Source organism: Heloderma suspectum, chromosome 1 (genome assembly GCF_057233095.1).
Source record: "Heloderma suspectum isolate Gila_16-S chromosome 1, 16-S_ref, whole genome shotgun sequence".
In the NCBI taxonomy this organism is placed as follows: domain Eukaryota; kingdom Metazoa; phylum Chordata; class Lepidosauria; order Squamata; family Helodermatidae; genus Heloderma; species Heloderma suspectum.
The window spans coordinates 13,691,941-13,715,490 of NC_139458.1; positions in this window are offsets into that span (position 1 = coordinate 13,691,941).

Here is a 23,550-nt window from a genome sequence, read left to right on the forward strand (position 1 = left end):
TTTCACCCTCAACAAGAGGCGCTTTAGATCCTCTTCGCTTTCTGCCATTAGGGTGGCATCGTCTGCGTATCTGAGGTTGTTGATAATTCTCCCGGCAATCTTAATTCTGACCTGTGATTCATCCAGCCCAGCATTTCTCATGATGTACTCTGCATATAAATTAAATAAGCAGGGCGACAATATGCAGCCTTGTCGTACTCCTTTCCCAATTTTGAACCAATCGGTTGTTCCATGTCCGGTTCTTACTATTGCTTCTTGACCCTCGTACAGGTTTCTCAGGAGACAGGTAAGGTGGTCTGGTACCCCCATCTCTTTCAGAATTTGCCACAGTTTGTTGTGATCCACACAATCAAAGGCTTTATTGTAGTCAATGAAGCAGAAATAGACGTTTTTCTGGAATTCTCTTGCTTTCTCCATGATGCAGCGAATGTTGGCAATTTGATCTCTAGTTCCTCTGCCTCTTCGAAACCCAGCTTGTACTTCCGGTAGTTCTTGGTTCACATACCGCTGAAGCCTGTTGTTGTTCAGTCGTTAAGTCGTTAGGTCGTGTCCGACATAACCTTGCTGGCATGTGAAATGACTGCAATTGCACCCTTATCATTTAAATCCAGTTGTTTTTTCAGGTTGGAATCCTAGCTGAGCTGTCATGAGAGTAAGTCTCATTGAAGTCAGTGAGTCTTACTTCTGAGTAAACATGCTTAGGATGCTGCTGCACGTTGGGCCAGGTATGCAGAGGCAGGAGGTCCAGCTGTATAGGGTGCGATAGATTCTTACCTTTGAGGAGATGGGTTACCATCTTTTGCACAGGTTGAAGCTTCCAGTAAAGCCTTACATTACAATAGTAATGCCATTGCTGACATGGATGACAGAGAGTTAGTGTGTGATGTATAGTGGTTCAGAGCTAGGAGTCCCCCAGTCAACTCCCTGGGAGGACTTTGGATCCTGTGGATTCAAAGCCTACCCTGACCTCAGCGGAGGCTGGGGGTTCTGATGTCAGTGGGGCAGTGAATCTGCTCTAGGATTCAGTCAGAACTCAAAAGGAGCTATCCAAGGTGCTGAACCTATTTTGGGTATAGGCTGAGAGTCAACGACTGGCCCGAAGCCACCAAAGCTTCATGGCCAAGTAGGGACTAGAACCCAGGTTCCAATTGGTTGGAATGATAATAGCAGCTCCTGACCACAATGGGGAACCCGTAGTTTCCTGTTTTCTTCTGCAGTTACTGTGGTCAACAGCTACTTCTGCCAAAGGGCCCAGAAACGTGTTCTCGGCTGCCGAATCAGTGTTCGTGAGCAAGGTGTGGGAAGAAGGAAGCATGTGGAGATGTCTTCACAGTTTCCAGGGTAAAACCAAATCAAACCAAATCACCCCAGATTATCCAGAAGAAGAAACTATGCCTCAAAGATTCATCATCAGCTCCAAGTCTCTCCACTTCCTCATAGTCGTTGGCAAAGGTGGCATCTTCTTTTGAATACTGTAGAGCAAGACTGGAGATTGCAGAACTGATTAAAGCCCCCTGAGGAAAACTACCAGCCAGTCTATGTACAACTTGGAAACCCACATCTCCCCACTTTTGTCCAACTAAGAACCTAAGAACCTAAGAAGAGCCATGCTGGATCAGACCAAGGGTCCATCTAGTCCAGCATTCTGTTAACACAGTGGCCAACCAGCAGTCGACCAGGAATCCACAAGCAGGGCATGAGTGCAACAGCACCCTCCCACCCAAGTTCCCCAGCAACTGGTATACAAAGGTTCTTTGCCTCTGGTACTGGAGGTAGCATCTAGCCATCAAGACTAGTAGCCATTGACAGCCTTCTCCTCCAGGAATTTGTCCAACCCCCTTTTAAAGCCATCCAAATTGGTGGCCATCACCAAATCCAGTGGTAGTGAATTCCATAGCTTGCCTATGCGCTAACTAGGCCATCAATTACACATGTAGGTAGCAGCAGAGCCTCCTTTAGAGTTCTGACTGAATCCCAGAGAAGATTCACCACCCCACTGACATTGGAGTCACCAGCCTCCACTGCCTGACTTGCCCACAGTTACGCCCCTGATCCATATCCTTTTTGCCTCTCCTGATCTTGGAGATCCAACATCAGGGAGGAAAGGGGTTCAGAAATTTCTATAGGGCAGGAGTGAGGGATTTTAGGGCTGGGCATCAAATCTAGCTCTCCCCTTCCCCTGGCCCCATTCCTTTCCCCTCAGCCAACAATTCATTATTATTTATTTCATTTCTGTACTGTCCCATAGCCGAAGCTCTCTGGACAGTTTATGACAATCATTTGGCGGTTTCCTGACTTCCGTGCAGTCCCCCCCCCCCCCATTCTAGAAGGTTGAGCTGCCTCTCCTGAGGCTGAGTTGCTGACAGGAAGAGCTCAAAGCTACAATGTGCTGGTACTTTTTGTAGTTTGGTTATGTTGGCCCCACCCCCTTTGCCTTCAGCTCCACCTTCCACTGAAACATGGCCCCGAGAGCTCCTCTGAAATTAAATTCGGCCCTTGGGCTGAAAGAGGCTCCCCACCCCTGCCATAGGGCTGCGAGGGGTTATCCAAGGTTGGACCTCTCCCTCTGAGGGCGGACCTTTTCCTCTGCTCTAGGAGGGGAAGATCTAAAAAATCTCTGCCCCCTGGGGCACCTCTCATGGGCTAAGGGTAAAACCGAACATAAACCCTACTTAGAGTAGATCCATGGAAATGAATGAGATTTAAATTCATTATTATTATTATTATTATTATTATTATTATTGCTTAGAGTAGATCCATAGAAATGAATGAGACAAATTCATTATTATTATTATTATTATTATTATTTCTATACTGCCCCATAGCCAAAGCTCTCTGGGTGGTTTACAAAAGTTAAAACATTAAAATACAACATACAACATTTATACGACGTTTAAAAACCATTTACATAAAAGCATACGGACAATATATACAAATAACATATAACTAAAAGCAACTGAACTAAAAACAATTTTTTAAAAAATCCAACCATAAAACACAGCTTAAAACAACACTGCTTTAAAATAGTATACAAAAGTCAGTAGAACGAACAGGAGTTCTAAAATGGGAAGGCCTGCTGGAATAACAGCGTCTTTAACGCCTGCTCAAAAACCTTCAACGAAGTCAGCCATCGCATTTCAGCTGACAGGTCATTCCACAACTGAGGGGCAGCAAAGGAAAAGGTCCTCTGGCGTGTGGCTGCCAGTCTCACATTAGAAAGCCACAGCAGAGAGCCCTCATTAAGGCCTTACATGGTCTAGGTCCAAGGTACCGTAGGGAGCTCCTTCTCCCCTGCGTCCCAGTCCGCCACCTAAGGTCCTCTGAGGGCTCTCTGCTGCAGCTGCCTAATGCGAGACTGGCAAACACACGCTAGAGGACCTTCTCCTTTGCCGCCCCTCAGTTGTCAACCACCCCTGCCGGTTGAAATGCACCTGCTGACCTCATTGAAGGAACTCTTGTTCCTCTTTGTTGACTGTTATATGCTGTGTTTATGCTGTGTTTTATTGTTGGTTTTTTTGTTAAATTGTTTTTAACTTTGTACGCCACCTAGAATATTTGTAAATACCAGTCAGGGCCAGAAATACTGGAACAAGGATAACTGTTTTGGCAGTTGGCCTCTGTACACCACCACATTGAAGGTGAAAGGAAACACACCCAGATGGGAGGGAAGTCAGGACTTTCAGCTGTAATTCAAGGGGTTCGACAAAAGTGGGGCACTAACCATTCAGGAAGGACAGCCAGTGGCATACACATATCCCCATCATTGGTGGCTCATAAGTAATGGAACGAATGGCTGACAAACAGCTGCATGGCCAGGTGTGGCCTGTTTCCTGGGTACCCCATGACCAATCAAGCAGATAAAAGGCCTGGAGGTGGTTCTGAGTATTACATTTGCATTTGGTAGCTGTTCACTGAAAGTCCCAAAATGAGGTCTAAAGAGGTGTCCATGTGAGTGAAGGAGGCCATCATTAGGCTGAGGAAACAAAATAAACCCATCAGAGAGATAGCAAAAACAGTGGGAGTGGCCAACACAACAGTTTGGAACTTCCTGAAAAAGAAGGACTTAACTGGCAAGCTCAGCAACGACAAAAGGCCTGGAAGACCACAGAAGACAACTAAAGTGGATGACCGCAGAATTCTGCTCAGGGTGAAGAGGAACCCTTTCACAACATCTAGCCAGGTCAAGAACACTCTTGAGGAGGTAGGCATGTCATTGTCAACATCTACAGTCAAGAGACGGCTTTATGAATGTAAATACAGAGGCTTCACAACAAGGTGCAAACCACTGGTAACGCTCAAGAACGGAAGGCCAGTTTAGCCTTTGCCAGCAAACACCTAAAAAAGCCTGCCCCGTACTGGAATAAGATTCTTTGGACTGATGAAACCAAGATTAACTTGTACCAGAATGATGGGAAGAGAAAAGTATGGAGAAGGAAAGGAACAGCTCATGATCCAAAGCATACCACATCATCTGTCAAACATGGTGGAGGCAGTGTTATGGCATGGGCATGTGTGGCTGCCGATGGAACCGGGTCACTGGTGTTTATTGATGACCTGACTGCTGATAAAAGCAGCAGGAGGAATTCTGAAGTATATACTTTCTATACTTTCTACTCAGATTCAGCCGAATGCTGCCAAACTGATAGGACGCCGCTTCATATTGCAGATGGATAATGACTCAAAACATAAAGCAAAAGCTACCCAAGAGTTTCTCAAGGCAAAGAAGTGAGATGTTCTTCAATGGCCAAGTCAGTCACCTGATCTCAACCCAATAGAGCATGCTTTTCACTTACTGAAGACAAGACTGGAGGCAGAAGGACCTACAAACAAGCAGCAGCTGAAGGCAGCTGCACTAACGGCCTGGCAAAGCTTCTCGATGGAGGAAACTCAGCATTTGGTCATGTCCGTGGGTTCCAGACTTCAGACAGTCATTGACTGCAAATGATTTTCATCCAGGTATTAAAGGCGATCCTTAAGTTTGAAATGATTTTGGTTTGTTCCATTACTTATGGGCCACCAACGATGGGTGTGTGTGCATGCCACTGGCTGTCCTTCCTGAATGGTTAGTGCCCCACTTTTGTCAAATCCCTTGAATTACAGCTGAAAGTCCATACTCCGTTCCTATCTGGGTGTGTTTCCTTTCAAATTCAATGTGATGGTGTACAGAGACCAACTACCAAAACAGTTATCCTTCTTCCAGTATTTCTGGCCCTGACTGTAGGTGGGTTATAAATTGAATACATTGAAATAATAATAATAATAATAATAATAATAATAATAATAATAATAATAATAATAATAAAAATTAAGGGAACAATCCTATGGCTGTTAGTCAGCTAGATGGCCATAGGATATGTTTGTTTCCGGGAACCAACCTCGGAGCACGTGCGCCAAGGTTGGTTCCCTAAGAACCGACCTTCCCCCACTCCCGCGCTGCCTTGTAGGCAGTGTGGAATGGCCCTGCACTCCGCGCTCATAAGAGCAGTGTAGAGCAATGTAAAAGGGGCATTCACAGGAGCGGGCCAGGGCGGGGTGGGTATCGGCTGTCTAGCCACGAATGCGGGGCAGGAGAAGTGCGGAGAAGATGATCCCCTCCATTCTTCTCCTGCCCCACATTGGATAGACGGTCGCCTCCGAGTTCAGAGGCGGTCGCCTATCCCCATAGGATTGTGCCCTAAGTTAGTTGTGACTAACTTAAGTCCCATTCATTTCAATGGGTCTATTCTAAGTAGGACTCACACTAGATTTTAACCCATAAGACTGCAGCCTAAGAATTATAATCAGTGGCTTTATTTTTATAGTGATATTGTAGTATTGTTATAGGACAGGAAGGCCTGGCGTGCTATGGTCCATGGGGTCACAAAGAGTCGGACATGACTGAACGACTGAACAACAACAAAGTATTGTTATGTGTGTTCTTCTTTTTTGTTGCCTCTGTTTGTAACTTTATTTCCAAATAAAATAAAATTCCATGATGGGAGGAGGGGGGCGGCGGAGAGACACACTCAAAGCTGTCTGAGCACACCAAACTGGCTAAACCAGCACCAATATAAAAAGCATGCTTTATGTTTATCTTAATTAAGGGTGTTTTTTTAATCTTGATTTTAATGCCGGCCACCTTGAGCACCATTCTTTGGCAGAAAGGCGGGATAAAAATAAAATAAAAAATGTAGTCTTATTCTGTAAGTAAACAAGCATTTGCTGCTTCTCTATGATAAGAAGGGTTCTTCTGTGTCATCTGAAAGATTTAAGATCCAAATCGGAGAAATGTCCTTAAAACATCAGTATAAAACAATTCTGCTGTGTACAAACAAGTAGATGAGTTATGGAACTGCATGGTCCTAATAAAGGTATTGCCCAACTGTGGATTTTGGATTTTTTTCACACTCTTCCCAGTTGTTGCTGTTGTTGTTCAGTCGTGTCCGACTCTTCGTGACCCCATGGACCATAGCACGCCAGGCCTTCCTGTCCTTCGCTCTCTCCCGGAGTGTGGTCAAGTCCATATTCATTGCATTGGTGATACTATCTAGCCATCTCATCCTCTGCCGTCCCCTTCTCCTTTTGCCTTCGATCTTTCCCAGCATCAAGGTCTTTTCCAGTGACTTTTCTCTTCGCATGAGGTGGCCAAAATATTTGAGCTTCAGCTTCAGTATCTGTCCTTCCAATGAGCAGCCAGGGTTGATTTCCTTTAGGATGGACTGATTTGACCTCCTTGCAGTCCAGGGGACTCGTAAGAGTCTTCTCCAGCACCACAGTTCGAAGGCATCGATTCTTCGGTGCTCAGCCTTCCTTACAGTCCAGCTCTCACAGCCATACATTACTTCTGGGAAAACCATAGCTTTGATTATATGGACCTTTGTCGGCAAGGTGATGTCTCTGCTTCTTACTATGCTGTCTAGGTGTGCCATAGCTTTCCTCCCAAGGAGCAAGCATCTTTTAATTTCATGGCTACAGTCACCGACTGCGGTGAAGGCAGCTCTTGCTTCCATTTTGTTCCAAATTATGTCAAACACCTCCATCTAGCGGTGTTCAACAAAATGACTGGCCAGCACCACGTGCAGTGAAACCTTTACAAGGAGCGGCACAGTTCCCAACAGCAATACACTTCCTCAGCAACACACCTACACCTGTTCCATGCTGCCTACTTACATGTTCACAGGTATAATCTTCAGAGTCTAGATTTTCCGGTTCTTCTTTAGGGCGGTTTATTGTTATTATTAAAAAAAATGGGGCTCAGCAATTAGACTTGAATGACTGGTTCTGAAACAGTCTCAAAGAGGCTGGGAGTGGATGGGGTTGCAACGTTTCATGTCAACACCTCGGTCTCTGTCCAGTAATTTTGTTTTTACAGGGCAGATGGGCAATATTGGGCTTCGCTGAAGGATTGTTTTCGAGGCTACCATCTGTTTCAAGCGCGGGTGCCTGTGCAGAGCCACTGCTGTTGAAGAGCCATTGATCCCCAAACCCCCATTGTGTAGTTCTCTGGAACTGGTTGTTGTTGTTGTTCAGTCGTTCAGTCGTGTCTGACTCTTCGTGACCCCATGGACCATAGCACGCCAGGCCTTCCTGTCCTGCACTGTCTCCCGGAGCGTGCTCAAGTCCATATTCATTGCATCAGTGATGCTATCTAGCCATCTCATCCTCTGCCGTCCCCTTCTCCTATGATCATAGAATCATAGAATAGTAGGGTTGGAAGGGGCCTACAAGGCCATCGAGTCCAACCCCCTGCTCAATGCAGGAATCCAAGTCAGAGCATCCCTGACAAATGGCTGTCCAGCCTCGTCTTAAAGGCCTCCAGTGTGGGAGAGCCCACCACCTCCCCAGGTAATTGGTTCCATTGCCGTATTGCTCTGACACTCAGGAAGTTTTTCCTGATGTTCAGCCGGAATCTGGCTTCCTGTAACTTGAGCCCATTATTCCGTGTCCTGCACTCTGGGATGATCAAGAAGAGATCCTGGCCTTCTTCTCTGTGACAACCTTTCAAGTACTTGAAGAGTGCTATCATATCTCCCCTCAGTCTTCTCTTCTCAAGGCTAAACATGCCCAGTTCTTTCAGTCTCTCTTCATAGGGCTTTGTTTCCAGTCCCCTGATCATCTTTGTTGCCCTCCTTTGAACCCTCTCCAGCTTGTCTGCATCCTTCTTAAAGTGTGGTGCCCAGAACTGGACACAGTACTCCAGATGAGGCCTAACCAGTGCTGAGTAGAGGGGAACTAGTACTTCCCGGGATTTGGAAGCGATGCTTCTATTAATGCAGCCCAAAATAGCATTTGCCTTTTTTGCAGCCACATCACATTGTTGGCTCATATTCAGCTTGTGATCGACGACAATTCCAAGATCCTTCTCGCTCGTAGTGTGGTTGAGCCACGTATCCCCCATCTTGTAACTGTGCATTTGGTTTCTTTTTCCTAGGTGCAGAACTTGGCATTTGTCCCTATTAAATGCCATTCTGTTGTTTTCTGCCCAGCACTCCAGTCTATCCAGATCACTTTGAATTTTGTTTCTGTCTTCCAAAGTATTAGCTATCCCTCCCAATTTTGTGTCATCTGCAAATTTGATCAGCATTCCCTGCACCTCCTCCTCCAAGTCATTAATAAAAATGTTGAAGAGCACTGGGCCCAGGACTGAGCCCTGCGGTACCGAAACTCGGTACCAGCTCAGTAGTCGAAACTGACTACTGAGCTGGGCGGGTTCATTGTTCCATCTGGCTCAGTACTGCATGGCCATGGTTTTCCAGGGGGTCAGGCAGAGGTCTTTCCCAGCAACTGCTCCTTGATCCTTTTTCTAATGAGATGAACCTGGGACTTTCTGCATGCAAAATCAGGTGCTCTGCCACTAAGCTACAGTTGCATCGATGACCAAACATGATTAATATTCCTCTCCAAGGGCTTTTCTGCATGAGGCATTTATTGGGTGCTTGTCATTCTCTACTCACAGTTGTTTATGGGTTCTTTAGATGACGTTGTGACCCTCAAGTTTCATTTCTGTTTCTAAGGAGCACTTTCCACAAGTTATTTTCTCTCGAGCAGCGATTTCCTCTTGCGTATTTGCGCTATTCCACTATACCACAGAGGTTATGTAGTGGAAAAGCAGGAAAGGAACTGCTCCTTGTGTAGTGCTCAGAGCTCTATTCTGAGATGAAACCAAAAGTGGATAAAGCGGATGAACCGCTGATTAATAGGCTCATGTGCAAAAGCTCCAGATGTGTGGAGAAGGCCATATTCACCACATCAGCCATTTCTCTGAGTGAGGTCTGTGTTGGTTTGCTGCTCCGTTGCTGCTTAAGAACAACAGATGAGCACAAGAACTGGCCCTATGGACATATTGGCATTTACATGTAGAAGCCAATGTGGTGGTGGATCCTGGGCCAATCAGGACTCCCCCTGTTGTGCTGGAGCTTTATGCATTTCCATTGGTATGCACATTGGAACAGCGGAAGCTGCCTTAAACTGATTCAGACCATCAGTCCATCTAGCCCAGTATTGTCGACACTGACTGGCAGCGGCTCTCCAGGGTTTCAGGCAGGAGTTTTTCCAGTCTTACCTGGAGATGCCGGGGATCGAACCTGGGACCTTCCGCTTGCAAAGCAGGGGCTCAAGTGCTGGGTGCCTTTTGTTGTTGTTCAGTCGTTCAGTCGTGTCCGACTCTTTGTGACCCCATGGACCATAGCACGCCAGGCCTTCCTGTCCTGCGCTGTTTCCCGGAGCGTGCTCAAGTCCATATTCATTGCATCGGTGATGCTATCTAGCCATCTCATCCTCTGCCGTCCCCTTCTCCTTTTGCCTTCAGTCTTTCCCAGCATCAGGGTCTTTTCCAGGGAGTTTTCTCTTCGCATTAGGTGGCCAAAATATTGGAGCTTCAGCTTCATTATCTGTCCTTCCAATGAGCACTCAGGGTTGATTTCCTTTAGGATGGACTGATCTGACCTCCTTGCAGTCCAGGGGACTCGTAAGAGTCTTCTCCAGCACCACAGTTCGAAAGCATCAATTCTTCGGCGCTCAGCCTTCCTTATAGTCCAGCTCTCACAGCCATACATTACTACTGGGAAAACCATAGCTTTGATTAGACGGACCTTTGTGGGCAAGGTGATGTCTCTGCTTCTTACTATGCTGTCTAGGTTGGCCATAGCTTTCCTCCCAAGGAGCAAGCGTCTTTTAATTTCATGGCTACAGTCACCATCTGCGGTGATCTTGGAGCCCAAGAAAGTAAAATCTGTCACTGCTTCCATTTCTTCCCCTTCTATATGCCAGGAAGTGATAGGGCCAGATGCCATGATCTTCGTTTTTTTAATGTTGAGTTTCAAACCAGCTTTTGCACTCTCCTCTTTCACCCTCAACAAGAGGCTCTTGAGATCCTCTTCGCTTTCTGCCATTAGGGTGGTATCGTCTGCATATCAGAGGTTGTTGATAATTCTCCCGGCAATCTTAATTCCGACCTCTGATTCATCCAACCCAGCATTTCTCATGATGTACTCTGCATATAAGTTAAATAAGCAGGGTGACAATATGCAGCCTTGTCGTACTCCTTTCCCAATTTTGAACCAATCGGTTGTTCCATCTCTGGTTCTTACTGTTGCTTCTTGACCCTCGTACAGGTTTCTCAGGAGACAGGTAAGGTGGTCTGGTACTCCCATCACTTTAAGAATTTGCCACAGTATGTGGGGCCAAATGTGGGGCTCAGTATAAACAGCTTCCTATGTCCCTAACTTCTCAGTGATTTCAGTGCTTCTACTCTAAATATGACTAAGTTTGGAAGCAAACGAGATTATCTCTCATTTGTTTCTGAAAGAAGCTCTAATAAATTCAAAATAACTGAAGACTCTTATGAGTCCCCTGGACTGCAAGAAGGTCAAATCAGTCCATCCTAAAGGAAATCAACCCTGACTGCTCACTGGAAGGACAGATACTGTAGCTGAAGCTCAAATATTTTGGCCACCTCATGCGAAGAGAAAAGTCACTGGAAAAGACCCTGATGCTGGGAAAGACTGAGGGCAAAAGGAGAAGGGGACGGCAGAGGATGAGATGGCTAGATAGCATCACCGATGCAATGGATATGAACTTGAGCACACTCCGGGAGAGAGCGCAGGACAGGAAGGCCTGGCGTGCTACGGTCCATGGGGTCACGAAGAGTCGGACACGACTGAACGACTGAACAACAATTAGCATTTAGTGACCTCCATATTTATTAATGGATGAGAGCAAATGAGAGCCCTTATGATGTAACAAACTGGCCATTAGCTGCCTTAATGATTAGCCAGTAAAAAGAAGGAAGTTATATTATTATTCTAATAAACAATGCCTGTAATTTATAAAGCCAGCATTACATAATATGCCATGGAGCGCAGCCCAGCCTATCCTGTCAGGGGGAAACGTAGGCTCCTCTGTTCAGCCTGACAAGCTGGTTTTCTATATGCAAGGAGGAATTGTGTGTGTATGTGTTAATATGGGGAGGGGGGCATGTGCAATTATGCAGTTTTCCAGCTGCAGTCTGCAGTGGTATGGGCTGTGGAGGCTGGTGGCTCCACGTTTCAGTCAGAACCAGTCAGAACCACTCTGGGTTTCAGTCAGAACACCAAAGGAGCTAACCAAGGTTAGCTTCTTTAGTGTTTGACTGAACCCCGGAGCGGATTTACCACCCCACAGACATTGGAGCCACCAGCCTCTACTGGCTATGGCTTAAGAATAAGGGTCCACCAGGGGTTGACCTGTTTGTCTAGGGCAGCCTTCACCACCAGATGTGTTAGACTACAAGTCCAGATGTGCCGGCATTATTTTTAGCTCTCTAAATAGTTTTAAATTTTGCATGTTAAAAACTTTATACTGTGTTTTATCATCATGTATTTGCAGTTAGTAATTTTGGTGAATCCTCCAGAGAGCGTCGGCTATGGGGCGGTATAGAAATGAAATAAATAATAATAGTAACTCCCATTATCCCCAGCCAGGTTGCGGAAGGCTGGTCTAGGGGCTTCTGCTGATGTTATTTTTAGCAGCATGCCCCCACCCTGGCCCTTTCGCCATCATCCTCTCTATTTCCCAACTTCATGGGCGAAAGGTGCTACTTACGTAGCCAAAATAGCATCACCCCTACACAAAGAGTGAGCTATCAGAGGGCTCTGTCTTTTGTTGTTTTTAAAAGGGTGTTTAAAAAAACACTTCTTTGGCTTTTAATCAAATGATATGCTGGTTTTGTTGCTGGTTCATTTGACACTGGCTTTAAAATTTACTTATGATCTTATGAACTGGTTATATTGATAATGAATTTCAGACACAGGTAGGAAGAAAGCCAGACTATGAAGCACATGGTCTTCGATGTCTATATACTAATGCCCAGAGTATGGGAAACAAACAGAACGAACTTGAACTCTTAATACAGGAGGGAAATTATGACTTGATAGGTATAACTGAGACTTGGTGGGATGACTCTCATGACTGGAATACAGCAGTTGAAGGATATAACTTGTTCAAAAAGAACAGGAGGAACAGAAAGGGAGGCGGGGTTGCACTGTATGTGAAAAATACATATCTCTGCACAGAAATACAGGAGGAGGAGCTTGGTAGCCCCTTCGAGAGCATCTGGGTTGAAATAAATGGAGCAAAGAATAAAAGGAACCTGGTGGTCGGAGTCTACTACCGGCCACCCAATCAAGGAGAAGACAAGGATGAAACTTTTGAAAAGCAAATAGCCAATGTTTTAAGGAAGCATGATGTAGTAGTAATGGGGGACTTCAATTTCCCCGATATTTGTTGGGAGACAAATTCTGCAAAATATGGCCCCTCCAGGAAATTCCTGACTTGTGTGGCGGATAACTTCCTCCTACAGAAAGTAGAGGAAGGAACTAGAGGATCGGCTATCCTTGACTTGATCCTAACCAACAGAGATGACTTAGTGGATCAAGTAGCAGTTACAGGAACTCTGGGGGAAAGCGACCATGTTGTACTTGAGTTCTTGGTTCTAAGGGAAGCAAAAGCCGAGTGTACTCAAACGCGTACCCTGGATTTTAGGAAAGCTGATTTTAATAAACTCAGAACAATGATCAGTAAGGTCCCATGGCAAGCAATGCTAGCGAGAAAAGGAGTCCAAGATGGGTGGGAACTTTTAAAAAAGGAAATTCTCAAGGCACAATTACAAACAATTCCAACAAGAAGAAAAGGTGGAAGACAACAGAAGAAGCCAATGTGGCTTCACAAAAAGCTTAGGGATGACCTGAAAACAAAAAAGGACACATATAGGAAGTGGAAAGAAGGCCAAGTAAGAAAGGAAGAGTACAGGCAGGTAGCACAGAATTGCAGGGATGGCGTCAGGAAGGCTAAAGCGGAGAACGAGGTGAGGTTAGCGAGGGATGCTAAAAACAACAAAAAGGCTTTCTTCAGCTACGTGCATAGTAAAAGGCAGAGGAAAGAAATGGTTGTTCAGCTATTAAATAAGGATGGCAAAATGATAACAGAGGACAAAGAAAAGGCAGAGGTGCTCAATTCCTACTTTGGCTCAGTCTTCTCCCAAAAGAGGGTCTATGACCCCCCTGGCAAAGGCGAAGTACAGGCTGAAGGGGCAGGATTGCAGCTTGAGATCGACAGGCATATGGTCAAGGAACACCTCATTACTTTGAATGAGTTCAAATCTCCAGGGCCAGATGAACTGCATCCTAGAGTCATAAAGGAACTGGCAGAAGAACTCTCAGAACCGCTGTCTATTCTCTTTGAGAAATCATGGAGGACCGGGGAAGTGCCAGATGACTGGAGGAGGGCTAACGTTGTCCCTATCTTCAAAAAGGGTAAAAAGGAGGAACCTGGGAACTACAGACCAGTCAGTCTGACATCAATCCCTGGGAAAATTCTGGAGCAGATCATAAAGCAATCCATCTGGAAGCACCTTGACAACAATGCCGTGATTACTCGAAGCCAACATGGATTTGTCAAAAACAAGTCCTGCCAGACAAATCTGATCTCATTTTTTGATCAAGTCACCTCCCTTGTAGACCGTGGGAATGCTGTAGACATCATATACCTCGACTTCAGCAAAGCTTTCGACAAAGTGCCCCATGATATCCTGATGAGCAAACTAGCTCGAAGTGGGCTAGATGAAACAACGATCCGGTGGATCCACAGTTGGCTACAGAATCGGACTCAAAGAGTGCTTATCAATGGGACCTTCTCAAGCTGGGGAGAGGTAACGAGTGGGGTACCGCAGGGCTCAGTCCTGGGCCCAGTGCTCTTCAACATTTTTATTAATGACTTGGAGGAGGAGGTGCAGGGAATGCTGATCAAATTTGCAGATGACACAAAATTGGGCGGGATAGCTAGTACTTTGGAAGACAGAAACAACATTCAAAGTGATCTGGATAGACTGGAGTGCTGGGCAGAAAACAACAGAATGGCATTTAATAGGGACAAATGCCAAGTTCTGCACCTAGGAAAAAGAAACCAAATGCACAGTTACAAGATGGGGGATATGTGGCTCAACCACACTACGAGCGAGAAGGATCTTGGAATCGTTGTTGATCACAAGCTGAATATGAGCCAACAATGTGATGTGGCTGCAAAAAAGGCAAATGCTATTTTGGGCTGCATTCATAGAAGCATCGCTTCCAAATCCCGGGAAGTACTAGTTCCCCTCTACTCAGCACTGGTTAGGCCTCATCTGGAGTACTGTGTCCAGTTCTGGGCACCACACTTTAAGAAGGATGCAGACAAGCTGGAGAGGGTTCAAAGGAGGGCAACAAAGATGATCAGGGGACTGGAAACAAAGCCCTATGAAGAGAGACTGAAAGAACTGGGCATGTTTAGCCTTGAGAAGAGAAGACTGAGAGGAGATATGATAGCACTCTTCAAGTACTTGAAAGGTTGTCACAGAGAAGAAGGCCAGGATCTCTTCTTGATCATCCCAGAGTGCAGGACACGGAATAATGGGCTCAAGTTACAGGAAGCCAGATTCCGACTGAACATCAGGAAAAACATCCTGAGTGTCAGAGCAATACGGCAATGGAACCAATTACCTGGGGAGGTGGTGGGCTCTCCCACACTGGAGGCCTTCAAGACGAGGCTGGACAGCCATTTGTCAGGGATGCTCTGACTTGGATTCCTGCATTGAGCAGGGGGTTGGACTCAATGGCCTTGTAGGCCCCTTCCAACCCTACTATTCTATGATTCTATGATTCTATGAATCGCATGTTTTATACTGCAAGCCTCTCTGGAAAGACTGCAGTCTTGAAATGCAGCTAAGAAATGCATTAAATAAATATATTCATACAAAAAACTTTAGGGGGGAAGGGGGGCAACCTGCCCCCAAATGCAGGCCGATGAGGACCGAGGATGGTTGGTGGCCACAGAATGCTGGCGGTGGGGGAGAACCCATAACCAGGGCAGCGTGAAAATGTAATGGATCATCCTGGAAAAGGGCCTAGCTGGCTGGAACCCTGATCAGGAGAACTCCACACTGCAACATTTCGTTGCAGGTTCTGCTTATTCTTCTCAGCATTCAGTGAGGTAGGTTTGACCTGCAGAGCTGCTGTCTATGTTAGAAAAGCTACTGAACATTTCTTACAAATGAAACTGAAGTTAAAAATAATTTTAAAAAACCTCGCCTCCCCTCAAACCACAAGCTCTGCAAAGCAGGAACTAAATTCTACCGAGCTTCACCATAGCTGTTGACCTACTTACATCTCACTCTCCTCCTACAGTTGTTTCTGTAATTGTTCTTAAGAGAGCCATCATTTCCAGGGAATGCTGCTCCTGTTGAATTTCTGCTTGTTCACATGTCACAGTTTCTGCCAGGAAAAAGGTGGGAAGCCTAGACCAGTTGGAGGGTGCGCTTGAACTTGTGTTGCCAATTTAAAAACAAAGAAACCCGAAGTTACTCCTGTGGTTTTAACAGTAGTCTGATGCTTCTCCTGGCATGGTTGCTTTTCTGGAATTATGCTCTCCTTGCTGCTGATCTTTTCCTAGAACCTTCAGCCATGTGTAAAATGGCCTCTTTTTCCTTTCTGTTCTTTCTTTCTTTCACTTTTCTCCCTTCTTTCCTCTAACTTAATATGTTCTCATTATGTTAAAACTCCTGCTGTCCTTTTCAGATTCATTGGGAAATATTGATTGGGTAGATCCAGCATGGCCTGTGGTCAGGAATCCTGGGAGTTGTAGTCCAAAACATCTGGCAGGCACCAGGTTGGGAAAAGGTGTTCTAGACTCCCAGTGCCACAACATTGGTGTACTTCCAGCAGTGCAGGAATGCGCAGCATGGCCGCCAATGTTGACTTTAATGTTCTAGTAGACATAGCTCAATGGTAGAGCACATGCTTTGCATGCAAACAGGGATGGTCCTAGGATACATAGTGCCCTGGGCAATGACTGCCTTTGCTGCCTCTGCCCCCCACCCCCAGTCAGCTTTGCCCGGCCACTGAGTGGGTTTATTGGGCCTGCCGCTGTCCCCTACAAGGATCCATGCATATGGGGGCTGTATGCAAGAATTATCACACGCACAGACTACATCTGAGAATTCTCACCTGCAGCTCCTCCTTGCTCTGGAATCAAACTGAAAGATAAATGTGCTTCCAGACGACCCCTTAGAGCTTATGGCTTTATTATATTATTATTATTTACATAGTGCTTATAGTGTTTACAATATTTGGAGTGCTAAGAGCTCAGTAACATTGCCTCAGAGTAAAGCTGTGTTCTACTGATTTTTACCTAGTGCAAATGACATTGAAATGGAAAAAGAAGCAGAGTGCCTTGGACTGCAAGAAGAAGATCAAACCAGTCCATACTCCAGGAAACAAAGCCAGACTGCTCACTTGAGGGAAGGATATTAAAGGGAAAACTGAAGTACTTTGGCCATATAATGAGAAGACAGGATACCCTGGAGAAGATGCTGATGCTAGGGAAAGTGGAAGGCAAAAGGAAGAGGGGCCAACCAAGGGCAAGATGGATGGATGACATTCTGGAGGTGACGGACTCGACCTTGGGGGAGCTGGGTGTGGTGACAGGAAGCTCTGGCGTGGGCTGGTCCATGAAGTCACGAAGAGTCGGAAGCAACTGAACGAATAAACAACAACTAAAGTAAAGTGAAGGAAGAACAGTTTTATAGTTAGTTCCCAAAGAAGCTGTAGAACTAGAGCTGTGCACAAATGGCCTCTCAAAATTCTCCAGCCTGTTTGTGGGCAGAGAAATGGGGGGGGGGGAATTTCACCAAATTTCTCCTAGGGGAGGAGAAATGCTCCGACAGTTTCTCACAGATAGGGCTCATCATTGGCAGGGGTTGTAGCAGAGCTTCCTTCCTTCCTTCCTTCCTTCCTTCCTTCCTTCCTTCCTTCCTTCCTTCCTTTCCTAAGGGTTTCTGGCTTATTGCACTGCTTCTGTAGGTGGCAACAGCATCAACTGTGTTGAGGCTTCCACTGTTCTGAGGCAGAATTTTGAATTTCTTTTGGTGGTATGTTTGAGCTTACCTAATCCCTGCAAGATGGTCGAGGGTGCTGTGTGTGTTTTTTCTCTCTCTCTTGCACATCTTTCCATTGCTCTGCAGCCTCCCAGGCCACCTGCACTTCCTGAACTGAAAGAGCCCCATGGGAGGAATCGACTCACAATGTCTTCCTCATGATGGCTTTAACTGAAGTGCGGGAAGCCGAGGAGGCTACACGCTGCCACAGAGATGACTGTACAATGACAGGCAGGGCACTCAGGCACACTCCTCAGCCACCTCACATGTAAGGTAAGCACAAGAACCCCCAGCCCAACCCATCAGAATTTCTCCGAAATTTCTCCTCATTTGAATTTCTTTTTGAAAGCAACGTCTCTTCTATCAAACTGAATGAGAACAGTCGAAAAAAATGTGGGAGAAATTGTCGGCACAGCACTACGTGGAACCTTGAAAAAAAGGTTACAGACACTTGCCTTTTTTGCCACCCTAGCTCACTGCACACAGTACATTCAAAAGCACAGCCACTGAGCTCAGCTCGGCAGCCCCCTCAGCTCAGTGACCTCTTCTGCTTGGCACCCCAGGCGACCACCCAGCTCGCCCACCCCCAAGGACGGCCCTGCATGCAAAACGTCCCAGGTTTAATTGGTGGTGACTCCAGTTAAAGAATAATTAGGTAGCTGGTGATGTGAAAGAGCTCAGAAAACTGCTACCACCAGTCAGACAGCCAAAACTGGGCAAGGTCAGCAGTGTTGAACTTCTTTCAGCCTATTTTAGCCTAAAGTCTTAGGAGAGGCATTTCAACCTTTTAGAATGGGGAAGAAATTGCACAAAATCCGGGAAACCACCAAATGAAAAGTGGCTGGGAGTGGGGAGGGGAAACCCAGGGGGTGGGATTGGGACACCAGGCAGGTGCAGAGATGCCTGCCAGGCCCAAGGTTCAACCAGTGGAGGCTGGTGGCTCCGATGTCAGTGGGGAAGTGAATCTGCTCCAGGTTTCAGTCAGAACTCTAAAGGAGCCGTCCAAGGTGCAGAAGCACCTTGGATGGCTCCTTTGGAGTTCTGACTGGTCCGGACTGAAAGCCAGAGCAGATTCACTGCCTCACTGACACTGGAGCCACCAGCCTCCACTGCATTCAACACCCCTGAGCTAGATGGACAAACTGCCTGTCTTGCTGGATATGGGAAGAAGCGCTTCTTAAGGGAACCTGGTCCCAGACCTTTCAGGGCATCCTTCTGCAACCTAGCACTCTCCAGAGGTTTTGAACAACAACCCTCAGAATTCCTGAGCAGTAGCCATGACGGATGGGAGCTGAAGCCCAAAACATTTCAAGGGCACCAAGTTTAAGCACTTAAAACATCATAACCTTGGACCGAGCCCAGGAAGAAACTGGTAGCCAATGAAGACGTCTTCATACAACGGTGTGAGATCGTAGGATCGGAACGGCTAGCCCCAGATATTAATTTGACACAGCCACTTATAGAATCATAGAGTCATAGAAGAGTAGGGTTGGAAGGGGCCTACAAGGCCATCGAGTCCAACCCCCTGCTCAATGCAGGAATCACTTTTGCTGGTTCACTTTTTGAACCAGCAGATATTTCTGAACCATCTTCAAAGGCAATTCCAGGTAGAGCCATTACAGCCATTCGGTCTAGACAGATTGCCCACGACTCAGGCAGGAATGTCTGCAAAGTGGTCCAAAGCAGTGGTGTAGTGGTACATTTTGTAGTGGAGGCGATCATCACAACAGTCCCCACAGCCACACCCCCAAGGAGAGTCCAAAACCGCAGGTAGCTGGGTTGATCCCTAACAACAAACCAGTTCTAGCAGTTTTCATATCCACCAGGAGCAGCTCTTTTGTAACGCTAATGGGGCTTAATTGCCCATTCAAGATCAAGCCACCCCAGAACACCTTGCATTACAACAAGGAACAATATATTGCTGCTGGGAAAATTCATTCCCCCCACCCTCCATTAAGCTCAGAGGGAACGGGGAATTCTGAGGGGGGTGGCAGATGGCATCAGCATCCCTGCTAATAAAGAAGCGCCAGCCACCACATCCCTGTGAGCCCAGGCTCTGCTACTGCTGTCACAAGCCTTTCGAGACTCGGACTGCACTGCTGAAGTGCTTGTTGACCACCTCCTATTCATATCCAATAAAGTAGGAATAGAAGCAGCAGCAGAAGAAACGCGGCTGGAGGTGGGTGGGCGAGAAATGGTTTTCCCAGGATAAAACACCCTGGGGTGAATAGGGGATTCTTCCCCCCCACTTGCAAATAACATATTTCAAGGGAGAAGTTTTTATCAAGACAAAAGGGGAGGGGAGGAAAGGCTTCAATTGCCTCCCCACCTGCTGATCCTGAGAATTACCAGCCCCACCCTGAGCAGCAGCTATCTGCATTTTTAAAGAACGTGCACGCTTAGTCCAAAGATGCATTTAATGTCCTGCCTGTTTGGCCCTAAGGCAGGCTTCTCCAATCAGGAGCCCTCCTGAAGTGTTGGGCTACAACTCCCAGCATGCCCCAGCCAGGGCATGGGGCAAGCTGTGTGGGGGATGCTGGGAGTTGTAGTCCAACACATCTGGAGGGCTCCAGGTGGGGAAGGCTGCTCTGAAGTCAGGGCTGGCTCCAGGTTTTGGAGGGCTGTAGGACAAGGCAGCTGCAATGGCACCCTCCCTCACGGAGTCTCCCTTCTCACTGCCATTGCCATTCTCATCATTGCTCCCACTTGCTTGCTAGGCACAGACAGAGAGCCAGTAAGTAAGGCAGTGGCATCTGCTTCTCCTTCTTCTAATCCCCAGTGCTGTCTGCGCCAGAGCAAGAGGCAGATTTGTACTTACGAAGGTTGTACTTGCAGGTTGTACTTACAAAGAGGAGGAGCATTTCCAGGGCCCTTGTTAGTGGGCCCCTGCTGGGTGTGGGCCCTCAGCAGGTGCCCAACGATGCCTACCCTTGGCACCGGCCCTGTTGGGGGAGGCTGATCTAGAGCATCACACACACAGCCCTGGATGTGGCTTATGACAAAATGGGGCATGGTTTAGCCTAGGCTTGGGACTTGGAAAGTCCCGCTCATTTTTAATGGGGGAAAATTAAGCCCAAGTTTCACTCTGCCTTTAAAATCAATGGGGGATAAAGTGCTTGTGTTTTTTTTTAAGCATTAGATCTAGAGACAGACTTTGTGAGGTGAGAGCTTAAGGATATATATGTAGTGCTGCAATCTTCAGCAGGTTGCAATGGTGGCAGGGTTGAGCATGATGACCGGGCTCTTGTCAGTGGGCCCCTGGTGGGGTGGGGGCCCTTTGGCAGGTTTCCCGGCCATGCCGACCCATGAAGCTGGCCCTGCGTAAGGTGTCGAGAAAGAGTCCTTTGGCTTAATTTGATGTATTGTTTTGTAATTTGTTGTAAAGTGCTTTGGCATTTTAAAAATGGGAAGCAGTATATAAATATTCCCAAACAGATAAATGAATAAATTCTGTGTTTCAGGCCGCTGTTAATGCCCTGGAGGTTGTTGTTGTTCAGTCGTTCAGTCGTGTCCGACTCTTCGTGACCCCATGGACCACAGCACGCCAGTCCTTCCTGTCCTCTGCTCTCTCCCCAAGTGTGCTCAAGTTCATATTCATTGCATTGGTGATGCTATCTAGCCATCTCATCCTCTGCCGTCCCCTTCTCCTTTTGCCTTCAATCTTTCCCAGCATCAGGGTCTTTTCCAGGGAGTTTTCTCTTCACATTAGGTGGCCAAAATATTTGAGCTTCAGCTTCAGTATCTGTCCTTCCAATGAGCAGTCAGGGTTGATTTCCTTTAGGATGGACTGATTTGACCTCCTTGCTGTCCAGGGGACTCGTAAGAGTCTTCTCCAGCACCACAGTTTGAAAGCATCAATTCTTCGGCGTTCAGCCTTCCTTACAGTCCAGCTCTCACATAGAGAGAGCACTATCATGGCTATCAGGGACATTAAGATCTTTCCTGTATAGTTCTTCAGTGTATTCTTTCCACCTCTTCTTAATCTCATCTGCTTCTGTTAAGTCCCTGCCTTCTTTGTCCTTTATCATGCCCATCTTTGCACAAAACGTTCCCTTGAGATTTCCGATTTTCTTGAAAAGAACTCTAGTCTTTCCCATTCTATTGTTCATGATTTCTTTGCATTGTTAATTTAAGAAGGCCTTCTTGTCTCTCCTTGCTGTTCTCTGGAATTCTGCATTCAGTTGGATATATCTTCCCCTTTCTCCCTTGCTTTTCGCTTCCCTTCTTTCCTCAGGTACTTGTAAAGCCTCATCAGACAGCCACTTTGCTTTCTTGCATTTCCTTTTCTTTGGGATGGATTGAGATGCTGCCTCCTGAACAATGTTACGGACCCTCGTCCATAGTTCCTCAGGCACTCTGTCTATCAGGTCTAATCCCTTAAATCTATTTGTCACTTCCACTGTATATTCATAAGGGATATGATTTTGGTCATACCTGAATGGTTTAGTGGTTTTCCCTATGTTCTTCAATTTCAGCCGAAATTCTGCAAGAAGCAGCTCATGATCTGAGCCACAGTCAGCTCCAGGTCTTGTTTTTACTGACTGTATGGAGCTTCTCCATCTTTGGCTGCAAAGTACATAATCAATCTGATTTCGATATTGACCATCTGGTGATGTCCATGTGTAGAGTCGCCTCTTGTGCTGTTGGAAAAGAGTGTTTGCTATGATCAGCGTGTTCTTTTGGCAAAACTCTATTAGCCTTTGTCCTGCTTCATTTTGTACACCAAGGCCATGCTTGCCTGTTATCCTGGTTATTTCTTGATTTCCTACTTTAGCATTCCAATCCCCTATGATGAAAAGGACATCTTTTTTTAGTGTTAGTTCTAGAAGGTGTTGTAGGTCTTCATAGAACCGATCAACCTCAGCTTCTTCGGCCTCAGTGGTTGGGGCATAGACTTGAATTACTGTGATGTTGAATGGTTTGCCTTGGATTCGTACTGAGATCATTCTGTTGTTTTTGAGATTGTACCCCAGGACTGCTTTTCCCACCCTTTTGTTGACTATGAGTGCTACTCCATTTCTTCTATGGGATTCTTGCCCACAGTAGTAGATATGACTGATGGTCACCTGAATTACATTCGCCTATGCTTGTCCATTTTAGTTCGCTGATTCCCAAGATGTCGATGTTCAATCTTGCCATCTCATGTTTGACCACCTCCAGCTTACCTTGATTCATTGATCTGACATTCCAGGTTCCTAAACAATATTGTTCTTTACAGCGATTACAGTGATTTTCTTTTCACCACCACACACATCCACAGCTGAGTGTCCTTTCGGCTTTGGCCCAGCCGCTTCACTCTTTCTGGCGCTACTTGGAAATTCCCTCTGCTCTTCCCCAGTAGTATATTGGACACCTTCTGACCTGAGGGGCTCATCTTCCGGCATCATATCTTTTAGCCTTGTGATACGTTCCATGGGGTTTTCTTGGCAGGAATACTGGAGTGGGTTGCCATTTCCTTCTCCAGTGGACCACATTTTGTCAGAACTCTCCGCCATGACCTGTCCATCTTGGGTGGCCCTGCATGGCATAGCTTATGGCTTCACTGAGTTACGCAAGCCCCTTTGCCACAACAAGGCAGTGATCCATGAAGGGTCCCCTGGAGGAAGGCTGGATAAAAAAACATACCACAGGGGATGACCCGAGTCCAACCATGTAAACAGAAATTCCCAGGACGGCGGTGGCGTCACATGATCTGTCTGTGCCATCCTTTCTCAAAGGAGTATACCTATAAATATGATTGCTAGCTGATTGGGTGGAAGGGGGGAACATGGTTCGGCTTGCCCTTCATACCTTCCATGGAAGCTTGCAGAGCAGAGACCAGCGGGCAAAGCCAAGGAGACGGGTGCCCATGAACACGGTGGTGCCCCTATGGCTGGACCTACAGCCCAGCTATTCCAAATGGCCATCCAGAGAGCAGCAGGTGATGGGGGCAGTGTCAAGGAGGCCCGATATCAGCACCTGGGCCAGTATGGGCAGGAAGACCCCCACCCTGAGGCTGCAGCACCCTTTCTTATTTTAAAAAGCTGATTAGAGCTAGGGGGCAGCTGGCAGGGCATGTGGTGTGTGCTTACAAATCCTCGTGTTATTGTTTTTACTTTGCAAAGACATTGTTCTTTTCTACAACACAA